This window comes from Ceratotherium simum, chromosome 19 (genome assembly GCF_057802395.1).
Source record: "Ceratotherium simum simum isolate JZ-2026a chromosome 19, ASM5780239v1, whole genome shotgun sequence".
Classification (NCBI taxonomy): Eukaryota; Metazoa; Chordata; class Mammalia; order Perissodactyla; family Rhinocerotidae; genus Ceratotherium; species Ceratotherium simum.
This window is the reverse complement of record NC_141918.1, coordinates 10,624,680-10,642,615: the sequence shown is the minus strand read 5'-3', so window position 1 is coordinate 10,642,615 and position 17,936 is coordinate 10,624,680. Positions and strand designations below refer to the sequence as shown.

The 17,936-nt window shown below is 40.4% G+C and overlaps 1 pseudogene; it reads right to left on the bottom strand.

Annotated features, from left to right (window-relative positions):
* Nucleotides 1–3,338: 3,338 nt before the first annotated feature.
* On the bottom strand, nucleotides 3,339–4,284 carry LOC101394275 (palmitoyl-protein thioesterase 1 pseudogene; annotated as a pseudogene).
* Between the last annotated feature and the right edge of the window lie 13,652 nt (nucleotides 4,285–17,936).

Sequence of the window (17,936 nt, the reverse complement as noted above, 5' to 3'; positions counted from 1 at the left end):
CAAGCTGTCTCCTTACATATAGCACTTCAGAAAACTCACGATTACTAGTTTTACTGCCTGATTGCTTAAGAGTTAATTGGTTCAGCACCTGGGCAGGAAGCTATTTTGGCAGAAATTCTGTTTTCTTCAAGTTTTAGCCATAAAATTCTGGATAGTGAATTATAATCAGGCACTCCCTCCTTACTACAGACATACAAGAATACTAATGCATTAGCTGAAGGAATTGCAGAGCACTCATTTGGAATATGGAAATAGTTTTTTGGTTATAATTTGGCTTTAAAGGATCACATTTCTTACTGGATTTTGAGTCTAAATTTTTTATACTCATTTAAAACATATCAGTTAACCTATACTTTCCTCTTACCACAAATTCTCCCTGAATGTATTATTTCATACTATTAGATAAGAGAGGGGCTTAATGCCTTAAACTTCGTCTCTCTCTAATTCTCTTAAATTGTTAAATTGGAGATGGAAGGGTGAGAAAATTGACTAGTATATTTTAAATAAGGCCACCTCTAACAAGTTCCATACCTATGTATCTCAGCACCTTAAGTGTTGTTGTCACATCTTTTATACAATATGTTTTACTTTATGATGGCACAAAACTTGTAAGATGGTTGTGTTCACACAACACTTCTCCCTACCCCCCCATCTGACCCAGAGAAGTCTAATTGTTAGCCCACTAGTTGATGTGGGAGGCGCTGCAGAGTGTAGGAAAGGGACAGGAGAGGCGTGGAGATTTAATAAGAGTTATTGAGGACAATGAACTGGGATCCTCATTATGGTTTTATAGAAATACAGTAAAGAATGAAATTCCTTTTAAATTACTTTTGGCTATTGAACTGTGTTTCTTGAATGTATTACAGATCCAAGACTGAACCCTGTGTGGCCGGGTTTCATTAGGGTTACATGTTTGTTCTAACAAAAGACAACTTCCTACATGTTCTTAGCTTTCCCATAATTCTTTGTCCACCTAAGCCCTTTTACTCTTGTTCTATAAAAACAACAGAGCATTGGTGGGTTGCACCATAAGAATTCAGCAGAGCTCTACGTTTTCATCTAAGCTTAAACAGGAGCACTTGTGTTCCCACTTCATATAAAAGAATATTACTCCGCATACTACTTTCTAATCTCATTGCCTCCCCTTCCCTTTCATGAGTGAGCATGATTCTAAACTGTCTTTTTCAGTCTTTGCTTTTCTTTATAGTTCCACCACATTTTGTGTTCCTAGACAATATATTTAATTTTGCATATTTTGGTATTGTATATGAATGAATCAGGCTGCATATATCCTTCTGTGACTTATTTCTTCTACTCAACATTATGTTCCTGTGACTCATTTATGCTGCTTGAAATTCATTCACCTCCACTAATGTATAATATTTCCCTATATAAATATACTGTAATGTATTTATTATCATTTCTACTGTTAATGAGTTTTCCTGAGAAAGGGTACATGGGAGGTGAATATTCTGACACTTTGCATGACTAAAAATGTCTTTATTTACCCTTATGCCTGATTGGTATTTGAGTGGGTACAGAATTTTAGGTAGGAAATAATTTTTCCTCACAATTTTGAGGCATTGCCCTAGTGTCTTCACCATCTAGTGATGCTACAGAGAATTCTGATTCCATTCAGGTCCTTCATCCTTTGTAGAAAACCTATATTACCTGTTTGGAAGCTTTAGCATATTCCTTTGATCACAGGGTTCTGAAATTTCATGATGATGTGTTTTGATGGGTTTATTTTCATTCATTGTAATGGGCACTTGACGGGCTCTTGGGATTTGGAAACTCACATCTTTCAGTTCTGGGAATCTCTCTTGAATTATTACTTCAATGACTCCTTTCCTCCTGTTTTCTCCTTCTAAAACTCCTGTTATTTAGATGTAGGATTTCCGAAGACAGTCTTCAAATTGTTTTATCTTTTCTTCGCTATTTTCTCTCTTTTTTTAAAGAAACTACTCTTTATTTCAGATGACTTCATAAAATTATTTTCACATCCCCCCAGTTCTTTCCCCTAATCTTCATCTTTCAGGTGAAAAATAAGGTGTGGGAGAAGTGAAGGAAAAATCATAAAGGGTCAACTTTGCAGCACTAACAAGGTGCTTCCCTCAAGCGTAGCTAATCATTTCCCCAAACTGGCGTTCTGCAGAAGATTCTTCCAAAAAGTGTTGACAGGTTTTCATGGGGTGGGGGAGTGGGGACTAAGATGTCCGTGCTCAAATAGTATGGGAAATGGTAGATTAAAGTTAATTTTCTTTACTGTAACAGGAATTTTCAGAGTCCTTAATATTCTAATGTGAGTTGATCTCTAAGAGGAGAAAGGGGGTATGGGATATTCACCAAGCTTTTTGTGCAAACAATCCTTTTCTCACAGAGCACATCAGAAACAGTTTGGAGTATACCAGTAAATATGATTTTTTGAGATGGCAGCTAGAAAGCCTGATCTCTTCACATTTTTCCTCCCATTCTCTGCTAACGCCAGCAAGAGTGACTCTAGAATCTTGACCTTGAGTCATGTTAAGAAAGGACAGGTTAATCAAGGATGGAGTGGAAAGAACCAGCTGCCTCCTCTTTTTTCATTTCCATTGCCACATTTTTCTTCACTGCCCCCCTACTCCCCAAGCTGAGCAATATGTATACTTCCTCCCTTAAGCAATCCAACTGGATACTACTTTCCTCCTTTTGTGACAGAGCAACTAATTCATCATTACCCGAGGAGACAAAAAGAGTGCTACAAGGCAGTATGGGGGGCTAGGGGAATTTGTCTAATAATTGCTAAGACACCACAGGAGGCAACATACTCAAAGAGAGGAGGGCGGCCTCAAGAGATTATGCAGAAACCTCCAAGCAATACTTTTCCAAGCACTGGTTAAATCTCTACCAGCAGAACTGAGAAAACATTTATGTGAATACCTCAGGCCTAGGTACAGGGCTCTTGGCTTGAAATGGGCTAGATTTTCCTGAGAAATGTGCCCATAGGATCTATCTCATTGGTTTAGTTTGTTCAGTCTCTTCTGGGTCTGGGAACATTTCTGACACTGACCTGTAACAGACCGTTTCCTAAGACAGCTTGATCGCATCAAAGGGTTGTAAAACATTCTCCATGGTTATTAACTAATTAAACTTGCATTTAACACCATGTGCTGATAGGATGAGGCAAAGAATAAGATTCAGATCTCAGATCTTTCCAAGCAGGGCATGTTAGATGATGACTAGAGAGGAGGATTAATTACAAGCTGGGTCTGAGCTCAGGCTCAGGCATGAAAGGAACTGTCTCCCACTGATTTGGAAGCATAGGGGCTCCCTGAGCTCTGGTGCAAACTGCAAGGGTTTCACTCAAGGAAGGGTATGATGTGGGCCTAAAACCATTCCTCAGACAGTTGAAGATGGTCCCCTTCCACAGCCAGGAACACTAGCTGTCCTGCCTTGTCCATTGCTTTTAGCCCCAGGTGGTCTCATGTGTACAGAGTGGTCTCCTGTAAGGGAATAGTTTCCTTGGCTTGGCCACTTCTGTAAAATCCAAACCACTCAGAATCCACAGGGTCCACAAGGGAACCATCAAGGAATTTCATCATCACAAACTTCTTCAGGGCCATCAGGTTTTTCTTATAGCACTCGTTGACAACTCTCTCCTGATTAATGTCTGCCAAGAAGAGGCTGTGGTTGGGGTACATGTCCTCCTTTATAGGATTGTGCCAGTATTCTGCTCACACCAGGCACTGTTGAATAGCTTTGGTGTAAGCCCCAGCATTCAGTGTTTTTCTGATCAAGTCATAGATGTAAGAGCTCTCTTCCGGGCAAAGAGGGAGTCCAAAAATACCTTGATGTTGTCTCCCAAATGTGATCAGATTGATCATGGGAGGTGACGGGCATCTCTGAGCCACTGCCCTCAGAAATTGGCCTCCCTGGGAGAATCCCACAGCATTGTAGCCTTGCTGTAAATTAGGATCCTTAGCAGGAATCTGACGCACTGTTGTTGCTTGGGAACTGACATTCAAGAAGAAGCTGTTCTTCTCATCCTCCATCAGAGTCTTCCCAATCTCTAAAGATAAGACAAATTACAGGTATTTTCTTCTCGACCATTTTCTTAACAGTACCCACGCTTAAGGGATTACAGCAGCTGTCTCCAATCCCATGCCAGGTCACCAGAGGCAGCGGCGCTGGTGGATCGAGGGGCCCCAGTGTGGTTGCAGCGCAGGAGGCCGGCAGGAGGGCTACGGCCAACAGCCACAACGAGCTGGGCGACACCAAGTTGACTCCTTCTTTGATATTTTCCATCTTCTATATTTTTGATATACTTTTTGTGAGATTTTTCTCAAATTTTCCTACCAAGTCTTTTACTGAGTTTGTCATTTATACTATTATGTTGTTAACTTCCAAGAGCTCTTTTCTTATTCTCTCAATGTTTCTTTTTAAATTTTTAAAAATAGTGTCCTATTCTTGTACCATAGTTGTAATATCTTTTCTTACCTTTTTGATGCTAATTATAGATATGTTTCCTTCTCTCTATATAGTCTTTATTTCCTCCTAGTTGCTTTTGTCCTGTTTGTTTTGGGTCCTTACTTTAAAGCTGGAGGCCTTCCCCAGATGTTGGTTGATCCCTGTGTTCCTGGTCCTATATAAGAGTGGAGCCCTGAAAAGTCAGTTGGAAACTTAGTGCTCATGGGTGAATCTCTTTGACAGACTTCACTGCAGTATGACTCACTGTGTTGTTTCTTTGGGAAATCTGATGTTCGTATCTTTAGGTCTTCTTTCTTGAGATGGTTAGATTCCCAGGGAAGACTATTCCAGTTCTAGTCTAGAACCTACATACGTGGGTGCCAGCATCCTAGGAGGCAAGTGGAGAAAGAGAGTGGAGGGTTTCAGCATTCAGTGTAAGGTTTTGTTTAATCTCTCTGTTTTCACTGAGAATTATCTGCTCTTAATTGTGCCTACTGTTCCTCAGTCCAGAAATTTCTGTTTTGCCTTCTCCGGATAATAAAACTCTAGTCTACTGTTGCCATGAGGGAGGAAATGGGAGTGAATCACTTTTTAAATGGACATTCAGCCATTCCTCTAGTTTTTGCCCCCCACCCCCGTGTCACTTTCCAGAAGCACCTGATGTCCCCAGTTCTTGAATCTTGGGTGTTCTACAGTGTAAACTGAATTGAGTCATGGATTCCCCATCTGGCTTAGACTTTCCCCAGGTCAGTTACCTGTCATGAGTCTGTTTTGTAACTTATAGATTTTTGTTGGTCTTATCTGTCATCTTGCCTTTCCTTCTCTTCCTCCTCCTTCTCCTCCTCCTTCCTTTTTCCTCTTCCTCCTCTTCCTTCTAGATTTAATGACAAAAGAATCATTAAAGAGAAGGTTTCATGAATGGGGGGATTGGTATTTTACGCTATACTGAAGAACATTTAGTCCCATATTGCTTTGAATTTCTGGATTTAGAGAGTCAAATCATGATAGTTAATATGGTAGTTAGTGATTTTGTTTCTTTTACTTTTGTCATTCCTGATTAGAAAAGGCTAAAAGGATGGGGATAAATAAATAAACCTATGGGTAACCTGAATCCTATAAATAAGCAAAAACCAAAATTTATTGTTCTGTGCAATGTTTTTTAACATGGACAGTAAACCAAATGAAACAGAGATTCTACCTTAGACATTTAGCATAAAGAACTTTTCGTTTTTCAGTTTTCAAATTTTAAAGGAGAAATTTTAAAGGAGGAAAGTGTCCCAAGAGTCAAAGGAACAAAACCTGTAGAATTTCAATTGAGGGGCGAGGTGGGGGTGGAAGGAGAGTAAACTCTGTAGTTGAAAAGCAGCTTTGGATAAAAGAATAAGAAAATTCTCTAGGGATCCAATCAGCTGTGGGCCAAATTTTAGCCTCTGTTCTTTTCCAAGTTGAGAAGTTTCTTGTTGCACATGTGCCTTGGATGTTGGAAGTGAAACCCTTTCTTTGCCTGCCAAATCGCTGCCTGCCTGATTTTAATGATCAAGCTGTAGAGAAGCTCCAGTTATGATGGTTTTAAAAGAAGAGATGGAAAACCAGTAAGGAGATTGCTAAGTACAGAGGGAATCAGGAAAGGAAAGTTATTTTAACCTAATAGTCTATAGAAAATAAACCATATACCTTGGTTTCGGCTAGTTTACAGCTGGTGAAAGGATCTGGAATATTGTTGAGACAATGGGAGGTGAAGCCTATAAAGTGAGCAAGGTATTAAAGGAGCTTAGGGTCTTTCTCATGAATATGCTTTTTTCTGGTTTCTGCCAGGGGAGTAGATGTGGCCTTCACTTCTAGTTGACTCAGGTGTCTGTGCCACCTTGGCAAACCAGGTGACAATACCGCCTCTTAGGTACCTCAGTCTGTCCAAACGTGATCTAAGAATTGAAAGAAGCCAGCAATTCAGAATTTGGTACCTCAAATGGGAAATGGGGTTCAGAATCTCTTGAATTTGTGCCTTGTACTATCACCTAACTCTATAACTTCCCATGTGTTTTAGCCATGCTTCCCTATCAAGACTACCAGAAGCTTGAGGCACAAGTCACATTCATCATGCATTCACTCAACAATTGTTTATTGGGACTCCATGGTATTGCAGTCACTTTGCTAGTGTGGAAGGATTTGAAGATGACTAGCACAGTCAAGGAAGCTGGACTGTATTTTTTAGTGTGTTATCATTCATAAATGAAATCTTTTTAACTATTCACTGATTTAATCTTTAATAACAAATATGATATACAGTTGATCCTCATTATTAGTAGATTCCATATTTGCTAATTTGCCTACTTGCTAAAATTTATTTGTAATCCCCAAATCAATAGTTGTGGTGCTTTTGCAGAGGTTCATGGACATGTGTGTGCTCAGAGCAGTGAAAAGTTGAGTTGCTCATCACACCCATTTCCAGCTGAGGTGGAACAAGTAGACTGTTTGTCTTTTTATTTAGCTCTCATGCTGTCGAGTGTTCTTTTCTAGGTCTATTTAGTGCCATGTTTTTTGTATTTTTGCTGGTGATTTTGCTTTTTAAAATGGCTCCCAGTGTAGTGCTGAAGAGCTGTCTAGTGTTCCTAAGGGCAAGAAGTCTGTGATGTGCCTTATGCACGTATGTTAGATAAGCTTCATTCAGGCATGACTTATAGCTCTGCTGGCCATGAGTTCAGTGTTCGTGAATCAACAATATACATTAAATAAGATGTTAAGCAGAAACACACATAAACCAAGGTATGCACTGATGGGTCGACAAAAATATTGTGACCTGAGATTTGCTGTAACATAACCCTGTATTTCTCCTAGGAACAATAATTTAGTATTTGCTAATTCAGTGTTCATAGTGATTTTACAGAACATAATTACCATGAATAACAAGAATTGACTGTACATGTCACAATTATTCTCATTTTACAGATGAAGCAATTGAGGCTCAAAAGAGGGAATAGCTTCTTTAAAAATGTCACTTTGATAGTGAAGCTGAAGCCTTCTATATCATCTGATCTAAATACCACAATTTGCCCCCTGTAGTGTATTGCTTAGTATCTTTATAGTCACCAAATGCGTAACTCATAGTAAATGTTCCAATACTGGTAGAATAAACCATGCGCAACCTCTTGGGCTGGGAAAGGCTCAACTCCAATTTCATATTTATGAAGCTAAATATAAATATGAACTAACTGAAACTAGACCCAATTTCAATATTATTAAATAGAATTTAATGAAATATATATGGTATATGTGTATATATGTATATATGCATATGTATATATGTGTGTATAGATATATATAGCTAAGTTTTCATTTAAGTCTATGAAAAACAAAAAAGAAAAGAAACAATCTCTGATTTTTTTTGATGAAACAGTTATTTGTCAATCTTTTTACTGCCTCTGAAAGTCTCAATGCAATCCTAAGATGATATTTTACCTTCAAGCTTTTGTGTTCCTTTTGATACTTGACTAATTTCTTTAATAACAAGCTGTCTGTTGTTCACCAGGACATTGATGATTTCTGAAAGGCCAGATTCCATAATACTTGCCACGTAGTTCAAAACAGCCGCATTGAAATCTTCAAGCTGGAGTCTAAAATGCCAAGGAAAGTAACTTTATCTGGGCATGTGAACATAGATTCATGAACCCAAATGAACTATGGTTCCATAATGCTTCCTTCTAAATGACCATGCACTAAAACTGGTCAGTACGGTGTAAAATTCTCCTAGAAAAAAGTTTGGCCTGGTTTCCCTTACATACTGAGAATGGTACAAGAGAATTCCTAGAATAAGAGACTTTTCCTTCAGAAATATGATTATTGAAGTTGACATGAAATGACAAGCAGACCTTCCTAAGATGTGTTTCTGTCAGAGGTGCGGTGCTCACGGGGGGAGTCTGGACGGCCTCAAGCCCTGTGCTGATTCTTGCGTGGGTTACTGTGCATGAACCTCCGAGTCCATCATTTACACACGACAATCACAACATTCCCTTAATGTGCTGAAAGCATCCTTAGTGGGCCTGCTCTTTAAGAATTTTCTATATATTGCAACTTTTAAATGTATTTGAAAAAAAATCCTTGAATGTCAAGGACCTATACTGAGAGGTAATAAAAAAGTATGCATCATTGCTTCATCGTTTCTGAGTAGAGAGATCTTTAGTTAGGACCTGCAATGAAGAAAGAGGGCTTAAGTTAAATATAAACTTGCTTTAAATTAGTGGTAGCTGGTTACTATGGCTAGGAATATCTTTTGACTTTGATTTGGTGCCACTAGGAATGTAAAGTGTATTTGCAAAAGCTTTATTTTTGGAGATGTGTCTGTATGTATGGAGAGTTAAGAGGTAAGATAGTGATGTGCCTAATTGTCCTCTTGAGCTATTTTGATCCTGACATGTTTCCTTGTGCAGAATCCAGTCAGCTCTACCTCCCTAGCTCCCCAGCTCCTCTGCACTAGCAGCATGAGGTAGCAAGTCCTGTCATAACACATGGAGAGCCAACGGACTTGGGATTGGCTGTGGGGTTTCAGAGGATGATGGTCACGGGGGCATGTGGGGAGGCAGGGACACTCAGGAAGCTGGCAGTCTTGTCTCTTTGATTCTGGGCAGCATATATTGGTGGTTAAGAATACAAAGTCTGGAATCAGACTGTTTGAGATGGGTATTCTAACTCAGTTTTCTAATTGTGTGACTATTTTACTTAATGTCTTACTGTTACTAGCTTGCTCTCTCAGAATTTCAGAGGATTATGGGATTAATCTAAATGGACGAATATATATAGCTCTTTATGCATGTGCATAACACTTTAGCACAGTGCCTGGAGCATGGTAAGAATTCAATAAATGTTAGCTATTATTTCTTCCAGCGAAAATTAATGAACTTGAAAATGCATATCTTGATAGTTGCAAGAGTTGTTGAAGAAGATGGTGAAATCTTCTCTGACAGGCTTTAGAAATGAGATAGCCTTTCTGTCCTCCTGGCGTGGTTTACGGTACTGTGGGCCCTGACACTGGCCAGGGAGGTGGCGGAGCTTTATAAGACCCTTTGCAATTCCTTTCAGTTCACTAAGTCAGCAACTCCTACTTCTGTCCTACTACCCCTGTCTCTCTCTTATGGATCCGTCCTTTCACTGGTTACTTTTCATGGAGTAAAAGTGCTAGAACTTGGAGGAAGTGGATAGCTCCTCAACTTAACTCATTTTTTCCCAGAATCCAGGCAGCTCAGAATTTGTTAGCTGTTTATAGGCTTTCATATCAGAATCTATCTTATGAACAAATTGTATGCCAAAATTTCATGTATAAATTAGTCGTGTGGAACTTTTACTAATTTCTCCATATAACACTATAAATGGCATTTCAGTTTTTAGACAAGCCCAATCAAATATATTTACTGCTAGCCATTAGTAAGCTCAAGGTCCTTATTATACTGCTCTGTATTCTAGGTTGTGGAAATTGGAGTGTGTGGTAGAAGAGGAGGGGAAGGAGATAGAAGTCTTCTTTATCCTTTACAGGGTACAAGATTGACTCCAAGGAGATTTCCAAATGGATATGCTTTGCCGGGGGGGGGTGGGGGGTCACTTTCCTATCACCGTTTATACATCCTGGCTTATTCCCAGCTCTCTTATCTTCGGGGCTCTTGGGCTGCAGAAATTGTATACTTTTCCTTTCCCTGAAATTACAAGTTTACCGTTGAATATCCTAAGGGCAGCTGATGCCAACTCATGCTAACAGGAAAACAATCTGATTGAATTTCTTTACACTAACACATCAATGATTAGTAGTTACTTAACTCTTCCAGTGGCATGATATTTTTAAAGGAGAGTCAAGGGAATATTTAATTAGCAGATTTCCAGAGAGTTTAAGAAAGTGAAATGATACATTTAAGCAGAATTGGGGAGGAAGTAAGCATATTTTAGAAAGGAGAAACACTTTGTAAGAAATACCAGTCTGTCCTTTGGAGCAGACATTGAAGCCTTGCTTCTAAAACTGGGCACCCACACATCAGCCTGGTCAGGGGACGTGGTCTATGTTCCTGGAGTGTCAATTTTCTTCATGGTCATTAATTTATAAAATATAAATATTAAAACAAATACAGAAGTTTTAGTTATAGAATGCAGACTCATTTGAATAAAACACTGGACTTCAGTTGCATTTTCTGCTCACAGTTGGCCTCTTCAGGCTATGCTGGCAGACCCTCCTCGTGGGATCGGTTTGCCCCCTGCTCGCCCAGATCCTCAGAGGAAACATTTAAGAAACACTCCACAGAACTTTTCCTGTATCTCACAGATTTTTGTTGTGTGACCCCTCAGTTTCTCTAAAGGCTCCAAGTTTTCCCAAAAGCAGGGCAGCAGGTAGATGGCTCTGCCCCTAGTGCGTGCAAGTTGGGGACTAATTGTACTTTAAAATCTTCAAAGTTTCAGCCTATTATAGTTGAAAATTTCTGAAACAAAAGGAACAAGGTCTCCTTGACCCTTCAGCATTTTCCCATTTCAATAAAGTCATCTCAGAGCTTTTTTTGAAGGGAATGTCATTAAAATAAGTAAAAGATAAGGGAGCACATCATGTTATTGTTGATAATACATTGGAAGGTTTTATGGTAGATTAAAAATGTAAAAGAGAGACAAAGATTTTGTCTTTACCCTCATTTCTTTGATCAAAAACATTAGATAAAATCAATAATCTTTCATAAACGTAAGAAAATTCCAAGGACAAATCTTTTCTGGACAGTAGGGTGAATTGTTAGGTTAGGTATTTGACTTTTGACTCAAGTCTGTGGAATACAGGGCTGGTTTGTAAATGCCTTAAATATACTATGATCTTAAATCTAGGTAGGAAGAGAAGTGGGATTTGGTTCTTTTCCCTTCTTCTAAAAACAAAAATGATTAAATCTCTTAATCTAGGCTTAGTGTAGAACCCAAACCACACAGTGTAATCAAGAACAGGAAATTCGCCCATGTGGACATCTCTATAGGTCTTCTATTTTCAGTATTAAAAACAGACCTGCTTTCAATGAGCCTTTAGTGGACCTTTATTAGAGCAGATATTTCCAGTTTGGCTAAAGCCTATCCCTGTGGATTGAGAAACTCAAAGAAATGAGTGCATAGGTCAAGGTTAATAAGGGATAGGAAAGGTGAGAATTAATTACCTGTTTTTGTATATTAGAGAACTCACTTGTTTCCCGTCACTTCCTTCCTTCAGCCATTTGTCTCTCATCGCTTCCTCCATATCAGGTCTTTGGCGGGGTGAGGCTCAAGTAAGGAATGCATGAAATTCACAGCCCCTACAGGGAAATCCAGATTAAAAAACAGGTTTTGTGCATTAATCCATTGATCTGCGAGTCCCCCAAGGGCAGATTTTTTCTGTTGAAACCAAACTTTGCCCATTATCCAATTTCTAGCTATGGCACTTAGTTACATTAGTAACTAAGTTACTGAGACAACTTATGCCTAAACTAAAATTTAGGCATACCTTGTGAAGATTTGAGTGCCTATTTCAGACAGTTAAAATTTGAAGATCTTCCTCCCTGTTCTGGAAAGATAGTATATGAGTGAGTGAGGAGAGGGAAAGGGAAGGAAACAGGTAGGAGGAGAGAATAGTTTTGACTGCTATATTATAAAGCCTTTGCACAAAAGCAATCATAAAAGAGCTCGAAAGATTATTTGTTCCACTGTTAACACGCCTCTTAATTTTCCAAATTTCATTTTCTCATTACGTTCTTTGAGAGGGAAGTTGGGCTAGTGAATTCTCCAGGTAATTTTTGCAACCTTGACTTGCACAACGTTTTTTGGCCAGAAAATTGAACATGCAAACATTTAAATAAGGATGGCAGCCTTTTAGAAATAGTATGGATGTAGTCATCACATGGGTTCATTCTCAGTTTGCACAGTCTGAGTGAGTCCTAACAAACAACAACAGCAACACCTGCAATGTTTTCTCACCATAACTCAGTCACTTTCAGCTTGTATACCAACAAGACTGGTGGTAGAAGCCACTGGCTAACTCAAAAGCAGCAGTGTTCTTATAAAATCCTTGCTGCTATCATTTCAAAAGATTGCAAAGGAATATTGTGGGTTGCTATTATCATGTTGGCATACAGACGTTCCTAGAAAAGGTTCATAATGAACACATAAAAACAATGAAATGGAGAATTCCCCAAAGTAACCTAAGATATTCTATGCCCTTGGAATCTGGCCAATTTTCTTTCCTGAGTCTTGCTACCAAAATTAGAGACCACAATTAGAGACCACAGCAAGTTACCAAAAGAGATTCCAGATGCGACACTGCTGATTGCGCCATTCACCATCTTCTGATGGAGTTGTTTGTTACTGAATGGCTCCACCGTGAATGGCAAGGGGCCAGTCAGCATCGCAAACACGCTCACCCCTCTGTCAAGGGAGAGGAGAGGAACCAACTGAAAACGAACTCCACTTTAAGTCCGGGAAGATGTTATACTCTCTCAACAACATCTTAAGGTGCACGATTCTTTCCTAGTTAGTGTCTCACCCTGTCTCACAGAGAAAAGAAGAATAGTTAAGCCAAGACCATGTTTCCTAAAAAGAATCATGGAGTTTGAGTCTCCCCAGCCCAGGGAAAGACTCCCTGGGACTTGTATCTCTTTATGCATGTCTCTTTGTAGCACCACGTCTTGCAACAAAAGGCTGTTGAAAAGGTCTCAGCGGAGAATCTGAATGTTGATCACAAATTCCTAATGGGTCTGGTTTTATTTCTTGTAAATTTATGTTATATTAATGTAATTTTGTGTTTTCCATCCAGGGCTAGACAAGTTGAAATCCAAAAACACATCCTAAAAGAACAGTTCTCCAGGGTTGCAAATGAGTTTTCATTGTGTCTTGTGGACAGCCAGTCTTGAAGCCATAGAAGGACAAATTTAATACATTTTCCCAGGCCCCAGCCTCACCTTTCTGTACATGCAGCTAAGGGCTATGTGTATTAACTACATCTCAGAAGATTTCCTTCACCCAGTGCAAGAGCAGGCTTCCATATGCCTTGGTGCATTTGTGGTTCTTGGACACTGCTGACCCATCTCCACACAGATAACATTGACCACTGCCAGAAGCACACTGCCAACTCCTTTTTTGCTTTCAACGCAGTTCATTTGCATTGTGCTGTTTGCAAAATACATTTAGAATTGACCTTCAAATGTGAGCTGACAGTAAAGGAGGATTTACATGGTGTGTGTACTCAAGTTGGGTCTCTTTCTCCACTTCCATATCCTGCCTGAAGTGTGAGTCATGGTCTCCAATTCCACACAAAGCACCCTTTTCCTGAGATTTGAATCGGACTCTCGGGTTCATTTTCTCTGTTAAATTTATGTTCTGCTTGTTTCCTTGCTTCTACCCAAAGCCTGGAGATATATGACTGCTCAAGAAATGCCTTTCCAGGAGAGGTGCTGGCTCTAAGCGACGTGTGTGTGCCAAAGGAATATTGCCTTTCCCAGTTACTTCGCCTGCTTGATGGTCAAAACCAGATTCTTTTTCAAACTTCAAGGAAGGTGTGTGATGGTGGGAAGAGGATATAGAGTTTTACTCTTTTGTGAACACAAAATCTTCAGAAATACTGTGCCAAATTGCTGACTCCTGAATCTGTTGGGGGAGATGAGAAGAACAGAGATGAGAGGAATGGGAGAGGATGCAGCGAACGGTCCTGCCCCCAAATGTCTCCAGCCCCTGCTGGATGTATTCCATTTACTCTTCTGCTTCTCCTCCCCTCCCTTCCCCAGCCTGCTTTCTGTCCCAAGGCCCACCTGCATGGGCTGCACTGATGGACTCTGGAATCTTCTGGTTCCCTTTGGGCTCAGCCAACAGGGAGCCCTAGCAGGAGATTGACCCAGTTAGGTTGTCTCGGACTGGCTGCTCCCCTTGACATAAGGTGATTTCTCCTTTCTAGAAAGCCAATGCTCCATGACCTTACTTCTAGGTTCTGGTACCCTCTTCCACCCTTAGGCCGTTTGGGCCTAGGGGTGGTGGCAGCTCTGCTGCTGTTAGCCCCAGGTTCCTGCCTTATCCCTGTGCTTCCCATTCATCCACTTACGACTTTGTGATCTGTCCCTTGTAAATGATCTCCTTGAATTATCTCAATTTGAGATATGTGGCCTGTTAGGACTCTGGCTAGTATAATCTCTCTTTGAACTCACCAGTTAAATGACTTGTTTGGTTAATAAGCTCCTCATTTACAAAGCAACTACATCCTGGTAAGGTTAACCTGCATTCATACTAGATTATGAATGACAAGTCAGGTTTTAAGGGATCTGGGATTTTAACTTGGAGATTTGAAGGGAGAAAAATGAAGGGGGGATTTTTGAAGCATGAGGAGATTAGGGAAGCTGGGAAGGTACAAAAGCCAAACGTGGGCTTTAGCACAATCTTTTAACCCCCGCTCATTCCTGACCATTTTCTATGGCATAGTGAAGGGGGATGCAGAGTGCCTATTGTTTCTCCACCTAAAAGCTTTTCTCAATAAACACTGCTGTCCCCTTGGACACATTCTGTCAAGAGTGTGTGTGCCCTACCCCTTCAGCAAGTGGCTTAAGCAGGTTGTCAGAGGGCGTACAGCTAGGAAGTAGCAAAGTCGGTTTCAACCCAAGGAGTGACTTCAGAGTCCAGGCTCTTAACCACTAACTGTATGTCTTTAACTGTGCATGGACTTTAGTGGCCTTTATGTGTCCAGGCCTCAAAATAAATGGAGAAACAATTCCTTTGGTAGGAATCTTGGGATTTCAAGCATTTCAGCCTGGCTGGGCCAGAGAATTTAGAAATGTATGAAAACTGCAGAGACTTACAAAAAGCAGAACAAAATCCATTTGGAATTTGTGACCAACACTCAAATGTTCCTCAGAGACCTTTTTATCATCTTGTAGTTGTGAGACGTCTTGTAAAGGGACCTAGGGAAGGAGCCAGAAACCACAGGCCAGATCAGGCCAGAGAAGACCTGTAAGGAAATAATAATGACTTTCACACTCACCATCAACCAACTTCATCACTGAATCAGACACCTAGAGCTGAAAAACTCTTTATACCACTAGTAATCCTCTAAGCCACTTACACACTAGATTTAAATGTTTTTCAGCTGTTTTCCAGCCAGGTTGTGCCAAAAAGCTGTTTTGAGGTGGAGGTGGTGGGTGTTAATATTCGAGTGAAGCAGCACTTCTGAACAGATTGCCTCCATAAACCTGAGGTCATGTTTTAGGTGGGGGATTGGATTTAAGCAATCAGATGGGGAGATCCTGCATACTGGGGGATGCCTGGGAAGTCTGCTCTGAAAACAAAGTGCTCATTTCAACGGTCTAGGTCATCAGTGGCCTTGGCGATGGGCATTACCGGCGGAATGCACAGATCTTGTTGAGGTGAGTGGGGCACAGGTCTGTTATGCTTCCCACACACCTACAAGAATACTAATGCAGCAAAGAAGAAGAACTAGAGATAAAGAAGCAGCTGGGTTAGACTTAGCCAGGCGATCGTTCAAAAGGTGATACACACAGTGTGTTTAGTCCCACCATTGTGAATTTGAGATTTAATTTTAACTGAAACCTGATGATATGCTAACTTGAAAATTTATTAGCTGTAACACGAAGCAACTCTTCCACTCCACTGAAATCTCTGACATGCTTTAAAGACAACAGCTGGTTTATTAATTTAGTCAACTTATGTGATGTTTAATCGTGCCTCAGTCCTCCAAAGGATCTTAAAACTAAGATGCACAAAAATAACGAACAAGCACAATGACTGTTGGTGCTTCCTTAGTGGATTTTTGTGTTGAATGTGTGGAATGGAAGTCAGAGCTAATGCACACTTTGGTTTCCAAAAAAACGAAAAAAAGAAACAAAGAAACCAAAACCTCACTATCTTCTGATTATGTTTATCCGCAGAAGTTAGGAATGAAAAGCACTTAACGGAAGACCAACAAAGTGAGGAGGTCTGCTAATTTAGTATGTTTCTTTTTAATGTGTGAATTTAAGGGTGAAAATTTATCCTTTAACAAACTCTCCAAGTCTAGGCTGAAATTTAGCAGAATGCAAAAGTGGCTGAAGAAGATGTGGGAGGAAAAAGTCTTTGGGCCACATCTGTTACCTTTTTATTATTTCTTTTATTTTCTTATTTGTTTTTTAATCATTAAAACTATATTTCAGCCCGCTGTCTCTCTTCATGTAATAAAATGTCTTTAATGTAGACTTTTCTAGATTAGACATTGTGGCATTTTGGACACAGTGATTCTGACACTTTCTTGGCAGTATTTACGAAGAAAAAGACTTCTTAAAAGAATAAAGAGTGCAAACATGATTTCCAAGAGGAGTTTTAAAGTTAATTAAGATAAAATCTTTTGCAGACTTTCTACATTAACTGTATGCCGCTATGGACAATTGTATCTTAGGTTGCACCAGGCAATAAACTGATGACCTGCTTGCAGAACTTTGGCACATTAATTAATCACATGTTTTCTTCCTTAAAGCAATCTCATTTGACTTCTTGGACACCATTTGTTAGCATCAGTATATTTTAGTACAAGTTTCACACATTTTAAACTTGAGTTCTGTGATTAGAATGTTTTGCTTAAACTCTTAATGACTGATGGAGGATGAATGGCTCATTAACACATCTAGATAGTCTACAAGACCATCCATAAAACACTTATGGAGTCCCTGTTAAGCCCCCCACAGTGCGTAGGTGCTGGCTCTGCAGTGACGATGAGAGGACAGTGTTTCCTGGGGGAGACCCACAGCCAAAGGATAATGACACTGCAGGGTGGTAAGTGCTCCAGTGCAGGGGAAAACAGGGCATCGACCAGCCTGGCGTGAGGACCAGGAGTGTCTGAGATGGCTTCATGGAGGACATGATGTTGGACTGGCTCTTGAAAAATTGATCAGGAGGACTCTAGAATGTATTCCTTTCAAATGCTTATGCTACTTTGGATTTGAGAGTGAAGTAAAATCACGGAGGCTTCACGTTTTCACAGACTCCCCCATCGTCATAATGTCTTCACAGACTCCCCCATCGTCATAATGTCTTCACAGACTCCCCCATCGTCATGTCTTCACAGACTCCCCCATCGTCGTAACGTCTTCACAGACTCCCCCATCGTCGTAACGTCTTCACAGACTCCCCCATCGTCGTAACGTCTTCACAGACTCCCCCATCGTCGTAACGTCTTCACAGACTCCCCCATCGTCATGTCTTCACAGACTCCCCCATCGTCATGTCTTCACAGACTCCCCCATCGTCATAATGTCTTCACAGACTCCCCCATCGTCATGTCTTCACAGACTCCCCCATCGTCGTAACGTCTTCACAGACTCCCCCATCGTCGTAACGTCTTCACAGACTCCCCCATCGTCGTAACGTCTTCACAGACTCCCCCATCGCCAACATTACAACTGCACAGCAGCTCCGCGAAGAGCTGGGTGATACAAAGGTGTGATTTCTCAAACCTAAGGTGGGAAAAAATGCTTTCTGTGACAGCCTGT